The sequence below is a fragment of the Salvelinus alpinus genome, chromosome 8 (assembly GCF_045679555.1).
Source record: "Salvelinus alpinus chromosome 8, SLU_Salpinus.1, whole genome shotgun sequence".
NCBI lineage: Eukaryota > Metazoa > Chordata > Actinopteri > Salmoniformes > Salmonidae > Salvelinus > Salvelinus alpinus.
In genome coordinates, this window is record NC_092093.1 from 29291331 (window position 1) to 29313978 (window position 22648).

Here is a 22648-nt window from a genome sequence, read left to right on the forward strand (position 1 = left end):
TCTGTCAATTCCAGCGCCTTCAGAAAGTATTCATGGCCCTTGACTTTTTCCACATTTTGATGTGTTACAGCCTGAATTAAAAATTGATGACATTTAGATGTGTTGTCTCTGGCCTACACACAATACCCCATAATGTCAAAGTAGAACTATGATTTTTGACATTTTTACTAATTAATTAAAAATGAAATGTGTTGAGTCAATAAGTATTCAACCCCTTTGGTATGGCAAGTGTTGACTATAGGAGATATTTGTGCTGCGGCAAGTTTGGCATTACCACACACTTTTGTGAGGTTTTATCCCTTGGATGTCATTATTCCCAGTGTAGCCCACACATACAATGTAGCCCACACAACCCACACATACAGTTGCTTACGGCTGGAACAGGGCAAAGTCACTAGACAGCGCGCCGTGTGCCCAATACCCAGGCTACCGCATCTGGCAGGGTCAGGTCTAGGTGGTCTGCCATGGGCTGTTTCATTTAGTATCCATTGAGGTCGGCTTGGGGCTTGATTATATTTCCCCATAGTATGTTGTACAGAAGTTGACTGGCTGAAAAGGAAAGTAACGTTATCACTATAACTACTGTTTCCTGAAGGAGGGAAACGAGGTACAACACCTGTTTGGCCCTGCACCGCCTGTTCCTGGGCTCAATGAAGAGTGGTATTAAATTGAAGGAATGATTCCGAGCCTCACGCTTATCACCTGTGGAAGGCGTGACTTCCCGCGAGGCTTGGACTTCATTGGCCTCGTCAAGCGTGATTGTACATCTTTCAACTGAAGTTGCGAGAGTGCGACTCCCCATAGTATGTTGTACCTTGTTTTCCTCCTTCAGGGAAAAGTAATTATAGTCATAACGTTACGTTCTAATGAGCTAATCTAATAATGCTTTCCCTGGACTGAATAGCCTGATCAGCCTTGACAAGATCAGATCATCAGAGTTTTCAGCTCTACACAGAATGCTCTATACATTAACTCCATAGCTGCTTTAACGTTAAATGTACCAGCTTCAAACAATCACTGACCTTCAGCAGATCAAAGTGAGGTCAAATATCTCTTTTATCAGAAAATCAATGAAAAGTGTTTCATTTAGACTGTAGGCTTATCCACACTCTTGATAAAGGTGCTTCGGCAATGACATACTGTATACTATGAAGTGGGCCATAAATCAGCTCTTGTGCTGCAATCTTGTATACCAAGTTTACCATTTGTCAATGAAATGCACTCTCAGCTGTGAACTTGAGTTGTCTTAAAGCTTTGGTCTTTCCACAGTCATCAAACTTAATCACATTGAGTCAACTCAAGTTGTTAGAGAGTCGTTGTTTTGTATAATAGCAGACTCTTGTAAACTGAATATTTGGGAATACCAAGGAATATCTCTGAATATCCCAACATGAGTAGAATTCTGATCCCATGAGGTCTACTCATGGGGGGGGGTGTTCTCTGCTCTCTAGTGACCCTCCCTTCTCCCTGCTTCCTCTCTAACACGTAGCTACATCTGTGGCTCTCACCGCCTGTTTGAAACAGAGCATCTATCGATTAAAGTTCCTTCAGAAAGTAGTCAGACCCTTTGACTTTTTCCACATTTTGTTGTGTTACAGCCTGAATTTAAAATTGATTGAATTTAGATTTTTTGATACGGGCCTAAACACAATACCCCCCACACAAATTAATAAAAAATGAAAAGCTGAAATGTCTAGAGTCAATTCAACCCCTTTCGTATGGCAAGCCAAAATAAGTTCAGGAGTAAAAATGTGCTTAACATGTCACATAATAAGTTGCATGGACTCATTCTGTGTGCAATAATAGTGTTTAACATGATTTTTAAATGACCACCTCTGTACCCCACACACACAATTGTCTGTAAGGTCCCTCAGTCGAGCAGTGAATTTCAACCACAGATTCAACCACAAAGACCAGGGAGGTTTTCCAATGCCTTGCAAAGAAGGGCACCTATTGGTATAAATACAAATATATAGTTATTGGTATAAATAAAAAAGCAGACATTGAATATCCCTTTGAGCTTGGTGAAGTTATTTACTCTTTGGATGGTGTATCAATACACCCAGTCACTACAAAGATACAGGTGTCCTTCCTAAATCAGTTGCCGGAAAGGAAGGAAACCACTCAGGGATTTCACCATGAGGCCAATGGTGACTTTGAAACAGTTACAATGGAGTTTAATGGCAGTGATAGGAGAAAACTGAGGATGGATCAACAACATTGTAGTTACTCCACAATACTAACCTAAGAGTGAAAAGAAGGAAGCCAGTACAGAATTTAAAAAAAATCCATGACATGCATCCTCCTTGCAACAAAGCACTAAAGCAATACTGCAAAAAATGTGGCAAAGCATTACCTTTTTGTCCTAAGTACAAAGTGTTATGTTTGGTGAAAATCCAATACAACACATTACTGAGTACCACTCTCCATATTTTTAAAGATAGTGGTGACTGCATCATGTTACGGGTATGCTTCTATTCCTTGGGTATTGGGTAGTTTTTCAGGATAACAAACAAACAGAACGGATCTCAGAACAGGAAAAATCCTAAAGGAAAACCTGGTTCGTCTGCTTTCCACCAGACACTGGGAGATTAATTAATTTTTCAGCAGAACAATAACATAAAACACATGGCCAAATCTACAGTTGAGTGGATGTTCCTCAGTGGCTGTTACAGTTTTGACTTAAACCTGCTTGAAAATCTATGGCAAGATTTGAAAATGGTTGCCTAGCACTGACCAACAACCAATTAGACAGAGCTTGAACAATTTTGAAAAGAATAATGCGCGGATATTGTACAATCCAGGTGTGGAAAGCTCTTAGAGACTTACCCAGAAAGACTCACAACTGTAATCGCTGCCAAAGATGATACTAACATGTATTGACTCAAGAGTGTAAATACTTATGTAAATTAGATATCTGTTTTTTTCATTTTCAATAAATTAGCAAAGATTTCTAAAAACGGTTTTTCACTTTGTCATTATGGGGTATTGTGTGAAGATGTGTGGGAGAAAAAATAAATATTTAATACATTTTTAATTCAGGCTGTAACACAACAAAATGTGGAGTAAGTCAAGGGGTATGAATACTTTCTGAAGGCATGTGAGTAGAGTTACTACAGGTTCTCCAGTTGCTCTTGTTTAGTTATTTCACAATACTCAGGGATAGAAGAAGTATATATAATCTGACAATGTTCCAGAATCTGTATTTCAGGGGTTAAAGTGGCAAGAAGGGGGGAGGAGGGGTAAAGATGAGAAAGGGTGGAGGATGAGAGGAGTGTGAAGGCTGTCGAGGGATTAATTAGGCTTTGGTCCTTTGTGAGAGCGAGAATCTCTATGGGCTAGTTGTGAGGGTAATGATTGGTGTCAGTGTAGGACAGGGATTACACTGTGTTTCTCTAACACTGAGATATTACTCCTTCATACTAGCTGACCTTCCCCTAATCCACTACTGCTATTGTAAAACAGGGACAGCCCCCATCCACATCCATACCACCACTCATGTCCTCAACACTTACTCCTTAACAATACCACAAAACTGATGACTAGCTCCATGGCTGGCAATTTCACTGAGCTTCTGTTTCTGTCTTTAGCTGTAAGGGATAGATTGTGCTTGCTTGCTGCAGAGTGATAATTCCCCCCATTTTTGTCAAATGCTGTATCAATCTTTTATATATAATAACAGTATTCAGGTCTGCCGTCCTTGGGGACAGAAACAGAACCTTGCTCCATAGAATGCGGGCAAACAGCTGGCGGCTGTGTAATTGAGAGTTAAGCCTCGTTTATACCTGGTTCTAACTTGCGTCCTTTGTCCTGATTGTGTCCACATTTTTAGACAGGTTGGGACAATCAAAATAGACATTGTGATCAGATCATCCTGCCCACTTCCGGAGGTAGTCAGACACTCATTGTGTCTGGATATCTTACAAGTGTAGTCAGATCTGGACAGTGAAACCGTTTAAATGATAATTTTTCTGTCCCCTAAAATAATTGACAGGTGACCACGTTGACTGATTACATCAATGTGTGTCTTACATTAAATACATAAGTAATATTTTGAATGAACAGCTTTGAAATAATTTGCATGAAGGAAGGGACTGGAAAATCTGTTGGATAACAAACACATTTTAATACCATGTGTAGCCACATTTCTGGAAATATGGGCACAATCAGAATGTAGACAAGATCAGGACAAAGGACCCATGTTAGCACCAGGTATAAACGGGGCTATAGAAAGGTCACCTTGACTCTGTGGGAATCTACAAATGGGAAAGTTCAAATCAGAGGAGGATTTTGAAGGGTGGAAACAACATTTAATGGAGAAAATGCAATGGGACATGAAAAACACATTTATTTAAATCTGTAAATGTCCTGATGGAACAGAGGTCGCAGAAATGTTGAATTGCTTCAGGATATCATGAGACTCATACCACTCAAAGTTGTCAGAACTATTAATCCACTGTAAACGATGAGCAAAACAAGAATAGTCAGCATTACAAAAGACATGTCTGCTCCCTGAGGCCCTCTGTAACTAAGTATCCACACTGGGGGGGTATTGGACGGGGACTGGGACAGAGCTGGGAGGCTGTTGGAGTGGCGCAGAGAACCTCAGGAGGCAGGATCACACTGACAATCTGACAGAAGCAAACCAGGGGCTCAGACTTAGCTAGCTAGGGGAGACCTGCTGGTACACACACACACACAGTGAGAAAGAGAAACATAAATGTGTGGGCATTACACAAGCCATGCCCAGAGTCACAACATGATAATAACCAATATAATCTGGCAACAAACACAAGTAGATGCTTTTTGGTCAATTATTATCTACAGATGTCATTAGACATGTACATTTGTCTCCAAAATGTATACAATCCTTTTAAATGTGAGTTGTCTTTATTAGTTGATATATGGTGTCTGTATGGTTTAGGTAGTAGCTGACTTAAATGGGCAGCCGCTGTCTGTGGAGGAAGAGGGGAACAGAACCCTGAGTATAATCCTCATATACAATTCAAAAAGAGCATGTTTGAGCCCCCAAGCCTCCCAGCTGGGTCTGAGTCAGAGAGAAGGAGAGAGAAAGAGGGAGGGAGATAGAGAGGCAGAGAGAGCAGGAGAGAGAGAGATAGAATCAGATATGCAGAGAGAAAGAAAGAGGGGGGAAATAGTGATTTGAAAGAGAGAGAGAGAGAAGCAGAGAGATAAAAATAGAGAGAGAAGCAGAGAGATAAAGAGAGAGTGGCAATGAGAAATAGAGTGAAAGAGAGAGAGAGAAACAGAGAGAGATGTGAAAAGAGAAGGGTGGTGACAGGAGGGGGGCGAGGCAGAGAAATGGAGAACAGAATGGATGAGGAAAACAATTAATAGAGGGAGACATTTCCCAAGCATTACTTGTCCTTGTGTGAAATGTGATTATTGTCATTGACATGTCCCACTGGGCAGTGATTGACAGGCGTGACAGTACCTGTGAGGGGAACGAAACAGGTAGAGGCAGGAGAGACAGGGTAAAAAACGACCAACAGGCATAGAGAGGCAAGTACTACAGCAATATATGATCTGAAACATACATTTGTTCTTGTTTGAGTTAAACGTAATGCATTGCATGCATAAAGATTTTATGAATATCCTCCATCACACTCAGTCAGCTATAGAGTGAGAGGACAGAAGAAGAGTATTATATGGGTACAGTAGTGGATGTGAACACCATATAATTAGCTGCTGTAAGGGCACATATAAGGGTATAGGCTCTATGGCAAGGAAACACATTACAGCTCCACAGCTCCACAGCAGAAGCAGGCTCCTTTTGAAGCGTTTGATATCAGGCCCATCAAAGACGTGGCCACAGGGTTGAGCCAGAGCTTGCTGAGAGAGGAGAAACGAGCAGAGAAAGGGAAACACGGAGGGAGTAAAAAGGGAAGAAGAGAAAAAGAGGACAGAACCCCTCTATCTGGTTCACAAAACAATCACCACACTGTAAAAGTAAGTGTTAAGTATCTGAACGCCTAACTAAACAATTTTCTGCAACACTTTTGAAATGTGTCAAGGCATTTAGAATTTAGGTAAAAACAGTGTTTAGATTGTAAACACCCGAACATGTTTATTCGCTGTAACACTTTTAAACACATGAAGACATTTATTCAGCACAAGGCATTTGGGTTTTAAACTCTAAACACTGGGGGTGTTGTTTTAATACTGTAAGGTGTAAAGCCATATTTGCATATTTCCCAGTATTCCTTTTGCGTGAATGTGAGAGATACCCACCCATGACTGTGTTTGTTAGTGACAGAGACATAGTTGTGGCATTCGATGAGCTTGATACCTGAAGCCTCTGCCAAGAGACAGTCTAAGTGAATGTATTTCAATCAAAAATCACTGTGTATTATACATTAATTAACACCTTCAGTTATGGCCTAGTTGTCCTCAACATCATGGCATGAAAATCCTGGTTTATGGGCCACATCTGACCTGCAAGTCACAATCCACTGGTTTGACCAACATCTAGAACAGTTTATCACCCACAACATGCACTCAGAATGTTTGCTATGGTTTAGAACCTACAAAACAAGACTGCCTAAACCATCTAAACTGAAACAACCATCTCAGTAACGGATGGTTACACTCCAACCCCTCACAGATTGTATTAGTTTAGAAAACTGTACTATCTTTGTATAGAATAAGATGAATTAATCAATCTATGTGCATGCGGAAACATAGATATTAAAACCAAACTATTCGAAGAAAAAAATCTACCTGCAATAAAGCATGCTGGGAAATATGATAATGAGGCCCATCCCACGTGTTTTTCAATCTGATGGAGTTAACGGAAACAAACTCAACACATTTGAGTAATAACAACACCACGTGATTGAAAATATTTCTTGAACCAAATGTCCTGTTCGGTTGTGCTAAAATGTTGGTAAGGTGACACAATCCTAACACTGATCTGAATAAAAGGCATGGAAAGTCACATCAGTTTCTAATGACTAAATGGACTCCAAACAGGACTATGGAAAAGTTAACACTAGTGTTTAAAATCTGAACAATATATACAGTGCCTTCGAAAAGTATTTTGTTACATTACAGCCTTATTCTAAAATGGATTAAATAAATGAAATCCTCAGCAATCTACACACAATACCCCATAATGACAAAGCGAAAACAGGTACAAATAAAAACAAAAATACCTTATTTACATAAGTATTCAGACCCTTTGCTATGAGACTCGAAATTGAGCTCAGATGCATCTTGTTTCCATTGATCATCCTTTTTTACCTTTTTAACTTGATTGGAGTCCACCTGTGGTAAATTCAATTGATTGGACATGATTTGGAAAGACACACACCTGTCTATATAAGGTCCCACAGTTGACCGTGTATGTCAGAGCTAAAACCAAGGCATGAGGTCAAAGGAATTGTCCTTAGAGCGCTGAGACAGGATTGTGTCGAGGCACAGATTTGGGGAAGGGTACCAAAAAATGTCTGCAGCATTGAAGGTCCCCAAGAACACAGTGGCCTCCATCATGTTTAAATGGAAGAAGTTTGGAACCACCAAGACTCTTCCTAAAGCTGTCCGCCCGGCCAAACTGAGCAATCGGGGGAGAAGGGCCTTGGTCAGGGAGGTAACCAAGAACCCGATGGACACTCTGACAGAGCTCTATAGTTCCTCTGTGGAGACGGGAGAACCTTCCATAAGGACAACCATCTCTGTAGCACTCCACCAAGCAGGTCTTTATGGTAGAGTTGCCAGACAGAAGCCACTCCTCAGTAAAAGGCAAATGACAGCCCGCTTGGAGTTTACCAAAAGGCACCTGAACAAGATTCTCTGGTCTGATGAAACCAAGATTGAACTCTTTTGCCTGAATGCCAAGCGTCACGTCTGGAGGAAACCTGGCACCATCCCTACGGTAAAGCATGGTGGTGGCAGAATCATGCTGTGGGAATGTTTTTCAGCGGCAGGGACTAGGAGACTAGTCAGGATCGAGGGAAAGATGAACGGAGCAAAGTACAGAGAGATCTTAGATGAAAACCCGCTCCAGAGCACTCAGGACCTCAGAGTGAGGCAAAGGTTCACCTTCCAACAGGACAACGACCATAAGCAAACAGCCAAGACAACGCAGGAGTGGCTTCGGGACAAGTCTATGATTGTCCTTGAGTGGCCCAGCCAGAGCCCGGACTTGAAGCCGATCGAACATCTCTGGAAAGACCTGGAAATAGCTGTGCAGCAATGCTCCCCATCCAACCTGACAGAGCTTGAGAGGATCTGCAGAGAATAATGGGAGAAACTCCCCCAAATACAGGTGTGCCAAGCTTGTAGCATCATAGCCAAGAAGACTCAAGGCTGTAATCGCTGCCAAAGGTGCTTCAACAAAGTACTCAGTAAAGGGTCTGAATACTTACGTAAATGTGATATTTCATTATTTTTTTTATAAAAACCTGTTTTCGGTTTGTCATTATGGGGTATTGTGTGTAGATTGAGGAGGGTGGAAAAATATTTAATTCATTTTAGAATAAGGCTGTAACGTAACAAAATGTGGAAAAAGTCAAGGGGTCTGAATACTTTCCGAATGCACTGTAGGTGTTTTCCTGGTTGGAAACTGGCTGGAAAATGCTGACTATCATGTTTAATCTTGCATTTTAAACGCCTGTGTTTAAGATGATAATACTTATTGTCAAATCGAAATACCTAATGTTAAGTTTTAAACACTGATGTTTAGGTTATAAACAGGTCACATGTTTCATGGTTTTACAGTGCAGGGAGATGAACTGTGTGTGTGTGTGTGTGTGTGTGTGTGTGTGTGTGTGTGTGAGGTTGTGAATGTTAACTGATGTGTATTCGCTGCCTCCATCCTTCTGCTAGCACATAAAGCCATAAGGTTCTGAATGATCTAAGAAACACAAGTCTGTCAATATGAACAGAGACAAAGCTTTGATCTTCATTGAATATCTTCAAAATCAGATTGATAACATGAATGACAATAACAAGAAAGTTAATGCTATGTAAATGTTATATTCATCATCAACGATAAATACGTAACATACTGAATCCAAAGTACATGAGTAGACCACCATCTCAGCTTCATAAAAAACTAGACAACGGAGGTACATTATATTTTTAAAAATTAACCCAGAAGTCCACGTGTTTGTTTATACAGTACAGCCTTACAGTACAGCATGGTTCTAGAGTAACCTCAGCAATGTGTGATTCTGTTGGTTTATCCACACATTCACGCCTCATCTCAGAGGAGCTGCCTGCCTGCGTTTAGACTGTGGGAGCTTTGCATCCAGCCGCCAGACAACCAGTCAGCCAGACAACCAGCCAGCCAGACAACCAGCCAGCCAGACAACCAGCCAGCCAGACAACCAGCCGCCAGACAACCGGCAAGTCAGACAACCAGCCGCCAGACAACCAGTCAGCCAGACAACCGGCCAGCCAGACAACCAGCCAGACAACCGGCAAGTCAGACAACCAGCCAGACAGACAACCAGCCAGACAACCAGCCAGACAACCGGCAAGTCAGACAACCAGACAGACAACCAGCCAGCCAGACAACCAGCCAGACAACCGGCAAGTCAGACAACCAGCCAGACAGACAACCAGCCAGACAGCCAGCCATCAACCATTACCCATACAGGATTACTGTACTGTCTGTGGAACACCTGGAGAGGGAGACACTGTGTGATAACTATGTCAATGAATGAGGGGGTGCACATTGGCAATGCGTTAGTGCATCTCCAGACCCCATTCCCTGATAACTGCTTTGATATCCACTTTTATGTGACACTGGCCATGCTGCCAGAATGAGATGAAATGAAAACCACTGAGTTAAAGCTGTCAGGTCCTCTTAAGGAGATAACGGCGTATGTAATACCAGAGTAAGGTTTAAGTCATCCAGCCATCTGTCATAGATTCTACAATACCCCCCCATTTAATAAAATGGCTCAGATGGAGCAAGCTCTCTCTCCTCTCTCGCTCCTCTCTCTCTTTTTCTCTCCTCTCTCTTTCTCTTTCTCTCTTCCCCTCTCTCCTGATTTTCTCTCTCTCTCTCCTAATTTCTCTCTTTCTCTCTCTCCTGATTTCTCTCTCTCTTCATCTCTCTGTCCCCCTAATTTGCTGCCCACTCTCTCTTTCTCTTTCTCCCTCTCTCCTTCTCCCTCTCCCTCATTCTCCTCCTCTCTCTTGATTTCTCCCTGTCTTATCACTATTGTCATGCTCAGTAAGACCGCTTGTTGATGCTTCTGTAAGCATATTCATAAGACCTCACAAAAATAGAAATGGCTGTCAAGATCTCAAGCTTGGGAATATCGCACACAAAAACAAGCCCCTTATTTTCACACATGCCATGCTCTGTATGAATGACTGTGCATATTCCGTGTGGGTGTTGAAAAAGCAACCATTAATTTAATGAGGCTCTGGCATCATTGTACAAAATGAGTCTACCCTGACGGCCAAATACCACTCAAATGGCATTATCTTCACTTGACTGTGAACTCCAGGTCAGCATGCCAATATGACAGTGTGTGTGGGACACGTCTCCAGCATATCACTCCCCACGCCTATAAGGCAAACCATATTATTAGAGACAGATCTCCCAGTTGCAGTAGCAAACAGTTGGCAGGGAGAGGAGAGGCAGTGCATAGGAAACGTACCAGGGTTTTATTTTCTGCTCTGTAATCACCACCCACTGGATTCATTATGGGAAACCGTTCTGAGACAGCCTCTCTTTCTTCTGCTGCTACATCAGCTCCCATTCTCTTCCTGGATATATTATCTGCTGCACCTGCTGGGAGAAAAAAAGCTGACTGACATCTTTTTGCAATGGCTTTTCAATGTGAGAAATCCCACGGGTGTGACTGCCAGCTCGCAATGTAGCTAAAACCCAGCAATGAAGGGACAACAGGCCATTAACATGGTTTTATCCCTCACGGCACAAAGTGATTCTTTAGTGATTTCAAGCTAAAAAAGTGCTACCAGAGCAGACAAGATTTGCCTTCTAGTGCTGAAGACAAACAGTGTTAACAGCCATCTCCACAATCTCTCCATCAATCAATCTTCTCCAATCTCTCCATCCCATCCTGAGTATTGAGGAGATCTCACCATGAACGGAAATGAGCCCTACGCTAAATCATAAGAATAAGAAGTTAAGTATGTTGAAGTGGACTAGCCTAATGGACAGGAATGACTCTGTTGTAGAGGTCACTAACCAACTTCCCGATTGACCTCCTCCTCCCTGTGTTTTGGCTCAGTCCTTTCGTCTGTAGATTTCCTCCCGTGATTGCCTCCTGATTCCATTCATTACTTTAGTGTGGGCGTCAGAATAGCAGAAGGAGATTGTAATAAATTGCTGAAACATGCAGATATGTTTAATAGTTAGCGAAGAAACCAAAAGGGTCCCAGTTCATTATTATTAGGCTCCAGTTTCCTCAGAAAGCACGGTTTGATGAAATCATTTCCTCAATTAAATATCAGCTCATGATACAGGCAATACAAGGGAGATATGTGTGATGTTGTTATAGGTGGGGCAAAGCAGATATTATTAATCTGTGTATGAATATTAATCACTTAGCAGGTAACAGGCATCACCATCATCATACAAAATGTATCTTGGGAGTAACAATGCTGTGATTAATAATATACAGTGACACTTATGATTGGTATAATGCAATTCTTTCATCATTGTTAATTCATTTTTCATAGCATTTTAAGGAATACATCTGCAGAGGTTATCTAACTATCTAATCACTCTAAATGAATTTAATCCATGTCAATCAGTGTTGAATGCACAGATTCATCTGTAAATATATTAGGAGCATGACTAATTTACTAAAAACATTGACTTTTCGAGTAGTTTGTGTTCAAAAAGTGCAATTCTCATACTTTAGAGACAACAGAGACTCTCTTTATGAGTACTCCGTCCAGAAACAACTTGGCTTCAGTACTGGAGCTCAGTGTATTAACTGGAGAATTAGTTCAACTACATCTAAGGCCAGATCTAATCGTCTGAGATGCACTGATCTAGATTCCCTGACCTAATGGCCATTGGAGAGGAGCCACACTATCCATGGGAAAGTCTGAGAGAAATGAAAGTAATTGGACAAACATTCAGGGATTGAACAAACTTCAAACGGAACCTGGCCTTGGTGTATCCTTGGTGCCAGACTGAAACTTTTGCTCGGAGAGAACTGAAATGAAGCTAAACATGACCTGTTTCCTAAGATAACTCTAGACTTCCTAGACCTAGACCATAGGATGTAGCGGTAGACACCTTTTTCCACTTTAACATTTCTTGTTGTTTTGTCTCTGCTTTTCTACAATCTCTTACCTCATGGTGAGATGCCCTGGTCATAAGTGTGTCCCTGTTGTGGCTGTGCCAACCCTTGCAATCCCATTCAGTGTGGGACTGAAATGCTTCATAATTCATCTCACAGTGAGATGTAGATATACCTTTACGTAATCTGGCATCAAGGGGCGATATCTCCGCAATTTGTCGACTTTTATTGTGTTTTCTAAACCCTTTTATCACGCAATAAAGTCAAGTGAGATCAGACCCCAAAAAGAATCATGCTAAAAGTGATTTATTGTGGAAGGACAAACTCATTTAATAATGCACATTTTCAAGACACCATTGCGTTATTAGTAGCTTAATACTTTATGTGTGGCCATGAAGACTTCCTAAATACTGTGCTTCCCAATCCTGAGCATCCCCAGTTGTGTTGTGTTGTGTTCTCCTGCATTATGTAGTCGTGTTAAATCAGTAATAAGCATGTCAGATTAATGTGTGTTTCAAATCAATATGACAAGCTTGATGTCTCCTCCTGTACATTTGGATTGAGGTTTTTGCACAAGAAGAACTTAAGCAACCCTCAACATCCTTTCCTTAAACCCATGTCTCTCAAATTTACAGGCCTAAATTAGTTACCAAAAAGTTGCATTTTTAGCCTCTTACACCGAAGCAGATCAACCTACTGACATACAGGTACGTACTGCTGAACGGTATGTGGTAACATTCAACTATCAACTTTCGACTATTTAAAAAAAGTCTACATTTAATTCATTCAGAATCCCACAACGGGGGCTAACAGCATGTTTTAAATTCATGAAAGCATTGAAGTGTGAGCCAGAACACTCCTCCATAGGAGTTAATTCTAGCTTAAATAGACAAAATGTACAAAGAGGGAAGTGTCCTGGCATACCCTTGAACTATCAGAGTGTTTGCTGGTAGTTAAACACACTCTCTGTACTCACCAGTTGTAATGGTTTTCTTCCGTTGGTGAAGGAGAGGACCAAAATGCAGCGCGGCTAGTGTTCAACATGTTTAATAAACAAAGAGACGATAACGTGAACACTATACAAAATACAAAATAACAAACGTGAAAACCGAGACAGTCCTATCTGGTGCAGAACACAAAGACAGAAGACAACCACCCACAAACCCCAACACAAAACAAGCCACCTAAATATGATTCCCAATCAGAGACAACACAAAACACCTGCCTCTGATTGAGAACCATATTAGGCCAAACATAGAAACAGACAAACTAGACACACAACATAGAATGCGCACCCAGCTCACGTCCTGACCAACACTAAAACAAGTAAAACACACAAGAACTATGGTCAGAACGTGACAGTACCCCCCTCCTGAGGTGCGGACTCCGAACGCACCACCTAAAACTCTAGGGGAGGGTCTGGGTGGGCATCTGTCCGAGGTGGCGGCTCCGGCGCTGGACGAGGATCCCACTCCACCATTGTCTTTGTCCCCCTCCTTAGCGTCCTTTGAGTGGCGACCCTCGCCGCCGACCTTGGCCTAGGAACCTTCACAAAGGTCCCCACTAGACTGAGGAAACTCCTCCGGACTGAGGGACAGCTCATGACAGAGAGGTAGCTTATGACAGAGAGGTAGCTTAAGACAGAGGGGCAGCTCCGGACTGAAGGGCAGCTCCGGACTAATGGCGGCTCATGACTGGCGGCCGGCTCATGACTGGCGGGCGGCTCATGACTGGCGGGCGACTCATGACTGGCGGGCGACTCATGACTGGCGGGCGACTCATGACTGGCGGGCGACTCATGACTGGCAGGCGGCTCTGGCAGCTCCTGACTGGCGGGCGGCTCTGGCGGCTCCTGACTGGCGGGCGGCTCTGGCGGCTCCTGACTGGCGGGCGGCTCTGGCGGCTCCTGACTGGCGGGCGGCTCTGGCGGCTCCTGACTGACGGACGGCTCTAGCAGCTCCTGACTGACGGGCGGCTCTAATGGCTCGGGACAGACGGGCGGCTCTGACGGCTCGGGACAGACGGACAGCTCAGATGGCGCTGGGCAGACGGACGGCTCAGATGGCGCTGGGCAGGCAGGCAGCTCAGATGGCGCTGGGGAGACGGGCAGCGCAGATGGCGCTGAGCAGGCGGGCAGCTCAGATGGCGCTGGGCAGGCAGGCAGCTCAGATGGCGCTGGGCAGACGGCCGACTCTGACCTGCTAAGGCGCACAGTAGGCCTGGTGCGTGGTGCCGGAACTGGTGGTACCGGACTGGAGACACGCACCACTAGGCTAGTGCGGGGAGCAGGAACAGGGCACACTGGATTCTCAAAGCGCACTATAGGCCTGGTGCGTGGTGCCGGAACTGGTGGTACCGGGCTGTAGCCACGCACCTCAAGGCTAGTGCGGGGAGAAACAACAGTGCGTACAGGGCTCTGGATACGCACAATAGGCTTGGTGCATGGTGCCGGAACTGGCGGTACCGGGCTGGAGACACGCACCACAGGGAGAGTGCGTGGAGGAGGAACAGAGTTCTGGAGATGCACAGGAAGCCTGGTGCGTGGTGTTGGCACTGGTGGTACTGGACTGGAGCGAGGAGGTGGCACCGGATATACCGGACCGTGAAGGCGTACTGGCTCCCTTGAGCACCGAGCCTGCCCAACCTTACCTGGTTGAATGCTCCCCGTAGCCCGACCAGTGCGGGGAGGTGGAATAACCCGCACTGGGCTGTGCTGGCGAACCGGGGACACCATGCGTAAGGCTGGTGCCATGTACACCGGCCCGAGGAGATGCACTGGAGACCAGATGCGTTGAGCCGGCTTCATGGCACCTGGCTCAATGCTCAATCTAGCCCGGCCGATACGTGGAGCTGGGATGTACCGCACCGGGCTATGCACCCGTACAGGAGACACCGTGCGCTCTTCCGCATAACACGGTGTCTGCCCGTACTCTCGCTCTCCACGGTAAGCACAGGAAGTGGGCGCAGGTCTCCTACCTGACTTCGCCACCCCCCCCCCCCTTTAGCCCCCCCCCCCAAGAAATGTTTGGGGTCTCCTCTCGGGCTTCCTGGCCAGCCGTGTTCCCTCATAACACCGGTTCCCCTTCACAGCTGCTTCCGCTCTCCTAGCTGCCTCCACCTGTTCCCATGGAAGGCGATCCTTACCAGCCAGGATCTCCTCCCATGTGTAGCAACCCTTTCCGTCCAACACGTCCTCCCAAGTCCATTTCTCCTGGTACCGCTGCTGCCGCTGCTGCCGCTGCTTCCCGTTACCACGCTGCTTGGTCCGATATTGGTGGGTGGTTCTGTAATGGTTTTCTTCCGTTGGTGAAGGAGAGGACCAAAATGCAGCGCGGCTAGTGTTCAACATGTTTAATAAACAAAGAGACGATAACGTGAACACTATACAAAATACAAAATAACAAACGTGAAAACCGAGACAGTCCTATCTGGTGCAGAACACAAAGACAGAAGACAACCACCCACAAACCCCAACACAAAACAAGCCACCTAAATATGATTCCCAATCAGAGACAACACAAAACACCTGCCTCTGATTGAGAACCATATTAGGCCAAACATAGAAACAGACAAACTAGACACACAACATAGAATGCCCACCCAGCTCACGTCCTGACCAACACTAAAACAAGTAAAACACACAAGAACTATGGTCAGAACGTGACACCAGTCAACATTTAATCATCAAACTCATTCAATTCAGCATTTTTAATGTTTCCCATCACATGATGGGAATGTGAGAGTGGGTTGTGAAGCATATCAGACAACAAATATTACAACATGGACCATGGGCTGTTGTCTGCAGCCCAATTCTACGTACAGTACACTCTCAAAAAGGTGCTATCTAGAACATTAAAGGATTCTTCAGCTGTCTCCATAGGAGAACCATTTGAAGAACCCTTTTTGGTTCCAGGTAGAACCCTTTTGAGTTCCATGTAGAACACTGTCCACAGAGGGTTCTCCATGGAATCCAAAAGGGTTCTACCTGGAACCAAAAAGGGTTCTCTTATGGGACAGCCGAATAACCCTTTTGGATCCATTTTGTCTGAGTGTAGAGGGGACCTCTATACAATACGTTATTCAACCGTGTTTGTCCTATAAAGGTTTGAAATTACCTCACAAACCCTTTTGATGTTAAACATGTTTCCTCACCACAGTTGACTGGTTTATTTGACTTCATATAGTAATAGTGTTGTATTTCCCACCACTTCAACAATGATTTTCCAATGCATGTATAGATTTATTAGAGGTAGTTGAAGGAAGGTTAAACAACTGACAGCCAGCTATGCAGGAGAAGCATGAAAAAGCAACCCTACCATTGGAGTCGCAACCATACGTAAGGGTTTCCATGGTAACAATGTGGAAAATGGGATGTTACAGAAGCATCTTGTACAGAAGGATTTGCAGCACAGTGTGATGTGTCTCTTGTGTTCTTGGGTGAAGAAATGTACAGCTTTGAATGCAGTGCGCCTTTGGCTACAATGTGACAACACCAGATTCTGTTTGACACCTCTAGTTTGTTATGGGGTTGAGAGTAAACCACCTCATAAAGCTTTATGTTCTAGATTCAATGTGTCACAGTGATTTGGAGCAGTAGCTCTTTTGGATTTAAAGTGGAACTGACAGCTTTTTAGCAACATGAAATCTTATTCAAATCTGTTCATATGCATCCCCAGGAAGAATATGAAACTTTACATTTTCTGACAAGCGAGCACTTAGACATGGTCATTTTCACATTTTCATAAATTCATGGAATGTTTGGGAATGACGTATAGTAAGCAATTTGTTAAAATTCTGCCAAATAAATAGCTAGCTACATAAATAGATATGCTAGCCCAGGAGTGTCAAAATCAATCAGCGCATGGGCCATATTGAAAAAACACAACAAATTTGCAGGACAGACATATTATATATTTTCTTACGTGCAACTGAGACCCAAACTGGCCATTGTTCTGTTAGAAAAAATATGACCCTTTATAATGTCCACTGATGTACATAGGATGCTGTATGCAGTATTTTAACATATTAACACGGAAGAAGAGATAAATAATATTTGCTGCTTTGCTTGCAGATTTGCATAATATGCTGTGACCCTAAGGTATTTAATAACTCCAAATAAGAAAAACGTAGCTATAGGTTGTTGAAACATATACAGTTGAAGTTGGAAGTTTACATACACCTTAGCCAAATACATTTAAACTCAGTTTTTCACAATTCCTGACATTTAATCCCAGTAAAAATTCCCTGTTTAGGTCAGTTAGGATCACCACTTTATTTTAAGAATGTGAAATGTCAGAATAATAGTAGAGAGAATGATTTATTTCAGCCTTTATTTCTTTCATCACATTCCCAGTGGGTAAGAAGTTTACATACACTCAATTAGTATTTGGTAGCATTGACTTTAAATTGTTTAACTTGGGTCAAACGTTTCGGGTAGCCTTCCACAAGCTTCCCACAATAAGATGGGTGAATTTTAGACCATTCCTCCTGGCAGAGCTGGTGTAACTGAGTCAGGTTTGTAGGCCTCCTTGCTCGCACATGCTTTTTCAGTTCTGCCACAAATTTTCTATGGGATTGAGGTTAGGGCTTTGTGTTGGCCACTCCAATACCTTGACTTTGTTGTCCTTAAGCCATTTTTCCACAACTTTGGAAGTATGCTTGGGTTCATTGTCCATTTGGAAGACCCATTTGCGACCAAGCTTTAACTTCCTGACTGATGTCTTGAGATGTTGCTTCAATATATCCACATCATTTTCATCCCTCATGATGCCATCTATTTTGTGAAGTGCACCAGTCCCTCCTGCAGCAAAGCACCCCCACAACATGATGCTGCCACCCCTGTGCTACACGGTTGGGATGGTGTTCTTCGGCTTGCAAGCCTCCCCCGTTTTCCTCCAAACATAAAGATGGTCATTATGGCCAAACAGTTCTATTTTTGTTTCATCAGAGCAGAGGACATTTCTCCAAAAAGTACAATCTTTGTCCCCATGTGCAGTTGCAATTCGTAGTCTGGCTTTTTAATTGCGGTTTTGGAGCAGTGGCTTCTTCCTTGCTGAGTGGCCTTTCAGGTTATGTCAATATAGGACTCGTTTTACTGTGGATATAGATGCTTTTGTACCTGTTTCCTCCAGCATCTTCACAAGGTCCTTTGCTGTTGTTCTGGGATTGATTTGCACCTTTCGCACCAAAGTACGTTCATCTCTAGGAGACAGAACGCATCTTCTTCCTCAGCGGTATGACGGCTGCGTGGTCCCATGGTGGTTATACTTGCGTACTATTGTTTGTACAGATAAACGTGGTACCTTCAGGCGTTTGGAAATTGCTCCCAAGGATGAACCAGACTTGTGGAGGTCTACATTTTTTTTTCTGAGGTCTTGGCTGATTTTTTGTGATTTTCCCATGATGTCAAGCAAAGAGGCACTGAGTGTGAAGGTAGGCCTTGAAATATATCCACAGGTACACCTCCAATTGACTCATGATGTCAATTAGCCTATCAGAAGCTTCTAAAGCCATGACATCCTTTTCTGGAATTTTCCAAGCTGTTTAAAGGCACAGTCAACTTTGTGTATGTAAAGTTCTGACCCACTGGAATTGTGATACAGTGAGTTATAAGTTAAATAATCTGTCTGTAAACAATTGTTGGAAATATTACTTGTGTCATGCACAAAGTCGATGTTTTTTGGTTATTCATTGTCAATATTTAAAAACCGAAGCCGGACTGCAACATTTTAGTAGTGTAGCTAGAACTGTGGCATGTGTACACTTTCCCTCTGCTGCGCACTGTAAACAAGACCCACGAAAGCAGTGCAATTGAAGAACGCAGCGCAATTTAAGTTGAATTCATCGATGGAAAATCATCAGGCTGTAATTTCATAAGTTAATGACTCAACTGTTGACTTATTTATACTCGCTTGTGTAACCTATTCGGTTATGTTTGGCATAGCCTATTAGTCACATTATGACTGACTTATTGCCCTTGCTAGTTCATCCATTTTTGTAAAAAATATTGAGTCATTGAAACTGAAACAATGCATCCCGAATGGGTGGAGGCAGCAAACAATGTACCAGGCCAGCTGTGATTTACAACATGATAGCAATACTTTTTGGACAACCAAGAAATGTATTGGTCAATTATATTAATCATGTGTTGAACTACATCCATCTATTCTGGAACGTTGAGTCAAATAGAACCTATTTTTAAAACAAACCTCTTATAAAGTTGGTTTTGAAGCATAAACTGGGAATTGTATATGTATTACTGATATTATGATTGTCTGTTTGTTTCATATCTGCAAAGTAGTTAAAACGCTGTCAGATCCACATTTAACAAGCTGTAAGTAAAAAATAGTGAATCGTTTGTCTGACTTCTGATCAAACCCCTTTGTATTTTTTTCTAAATACTTATATAACCAATGGCCATAGCCATCTACACGTATGAAATATTTACTCTACTACTGCACCATATATTGGTCATTATAAACTGGGTGGTTCAAGCCCTGAATGCTGATTGGCTGACAGCCGTGATATATCAGACCGTATACCACAGGTATGACAAAACATTTATTTTTACTGTTCTAATTACATTGGTAACCAGTTTATAATAGCAATAAGGCACCTCGGGGGTTTGTGGTATATGGTCAATATACCACGGCTAAGGGCTGTGTCCAGGGACTCCGCGTTGCGTCATACATAAGAACATCCCTTAGCCTTGGTATATTGGCCATATACCACACCACCTCGTGCCTTATTGCTTAATTATAGCCTACACTGTTATTCCCTATTTTCTACAGGGTACAGTGGCTTGCGAAAATATTCACCCCCTTCACATTTTTCCTATTTTGTTGCATTACAACCTGGAATTAAAATGTATTTTTGGGGGGTTTGTATCATTTGATTTACACAACATGCCTTTATTGCTTGTTTGAGAATGGGCTTTGATGTGTAGGAATGTCATGATTCATGTTGTACCTCCTGTGTGTTGGGAGGACTCTGCATGGGGGACTCAGCCTATACCAAGCCCCAGCTGACTGAGCCACACACACCACTTAGGGTCCTGCTAATGCTCCATCAGTCAGTCACATGCTGTTTGAACGTGTGCTACCTCTTTTTGTGAAAGTATTCACCCCCCTTGGCATTTCTCCTATTTTGTTGCCTTACAACCTGGAATTAAAATTGATTTTTGGGGGGGGTTTGTATCATTTGATTTACATAACATGCCTACCACTTTGAGGATGCAAAATATGTTTTATTGTGAAACAAACAAGAAATAAGAAAATTTGAGCATGCATAACTATTCACCCCCCAAAGCCAATACTTTGTAGAGGCACCTTTTGCAGCAATTACAGCTGCCAGTCTCTTGGGGTATGTCTCTATACGCCTGGCACATCTAGCCACTGGGATTTTTCAAGGCAAAACTGCTCCAGCTCCTTCAAGTTGGATGGGTTCCACTGGTGTGCAGCAATCTTTAAGTCATACCACATATTCTCAATTGGATTGAGGTCTGGGCTTTGACTAGGCCATTCTAAGACATTTAAATGTTTCCCCTTAAACCACTCGAGTGTTGCTTTAGGTCATTGTCCTGCTGGAAGGTGAAACTCCGTCCCAGTCTCAAATCTCTGGAAGACTGAAACAGGTTCCCCTCAAGAATTTCCCTGTATTTAGCGCATGATTCCTTCGATTCTGACCAGTTTCCCAGGATGAAAAACATCCCCACAGCCTGATGCTGCCACCACTATGCTTCACTGTAGGGATGATGTTCTCGGGGTGATGAGCGGTGTTGGGTTTGCGCCAGACATAGCATTTTCCTTGATGGCCAAAAAGCTACATTTTTGTCTCATCTGACAAGACTACCTTCTTCCATATGTTTGGTGAGTCTCCCACATGCCTTTTGACGAACACCAAACGTGTTTGCTTATTTTTTTCTTTAAGCAATGGCTTTTTTCTGGACACTTTTCCTTAAAGCCCAGCTCTGTGGAGTGTACGGCTTAGTGGTCCTATGGACATATACTCCAATCTCCGCTGTGGAGCTTTGCAGCTCCTTCAGGGTTATCTTTGGTCTCTTTGTTGCCTCTCTGATTAATGCCCTCCTTGCCTGGTCCCTGAGTTTTGGTGGGCGGCCCTCTCTTGGCAGGTTTGTTGTGGTGCCATATTCTTTCCATTTGTTTATAATGGATTTAATGGTGCTCCGTGAGATGTTCAAAGTTTCTGATATTTTTTTATAACCCAACCCTGACCTGTACTTCTCCACAACTTTGTCCCTGACCTGTTTGGAGAGCTCCTTGGTCTTCATGGTGCCGCTTGATTGATGGTGCCCCTTGTTTAGTGATGTTGGAGACTCTGGGGCCTTTCAGAACAGGTGAATCTAAGTGTCACATGATCTGTCACATGATCTCAGTATACTGAGACCATGTGACAGATCATGTGACACTTAGATTGCACACAGGTGGACTTTATTTAACTAATTATGTGATTTCTGAAGGTAATTGGTTGCACCAGCTCTTATTTAGGGGCTTCATAGCAAAGGGAGTGAATACATATGCACACACCACTTTTCCATTTTTTTTATTTAAGAATTTTTTTAACAAGTCATTTTTTTCATTTCACTTCACCAATTTGGTCTATTTTGTGTATGTCCATTACTCGAAATCCAAATAAAAATAAATTAACATTTCAGGATGTAATGCAACAAAATAGGAAAAACACTAAGGGGGATGAATACTTTTGCAAGACACTGTATTTCTGCTCTTGATTATGTTACCGATTCTATCCTATGCCAAAATGTGGAGCATGTGGTTTGAATCGGTCAGGTGAGTATGCATCAATAGACAGCTTACCTGTAGGCTCCTGGCTAGCAGGGTTTTACAACTGTTCCTTCCAACACCATCTGCTGGTTTACTCTATCAGCACTGTGAAATGATGAACAACCAGGTTTCAGCCATAGATACATTTGAAGCTAGTAAATGACATTTATTTCTCATTTCTTATGCATCACTGTTCATAATTTGTTTGTTTTTGGTTGTCATTTTCTATACCAATGCAGGAGATACAAAAATACTTTGATGAACAGTATAATTCTGAGCTGTAGAATGCCAGTTACATAATAGCCTATTTTCACAATGTACTATAGGCCTGCTATACCACTACCTTATGTTGTTGCTGCTAATATAGAAAGGCATCCATTTAAAGGTAAAGCCGTCTAGCTCAGTTTGAAACAGAACTGTGCCATGGTGGAGGGCCTGCCTGGACGCTCAGGTCTGCGCTGTCTCAGCAGCCTGTCTGACTCTGGAATGTGGAGGTGGAACGATGATTTCTATGGAAGCTTATTCAGCTGTAACAATCCAATGAGGAATTCCTTCTCAGGTGGTGATGGGAGTTGCAACTAGGACGTTTTA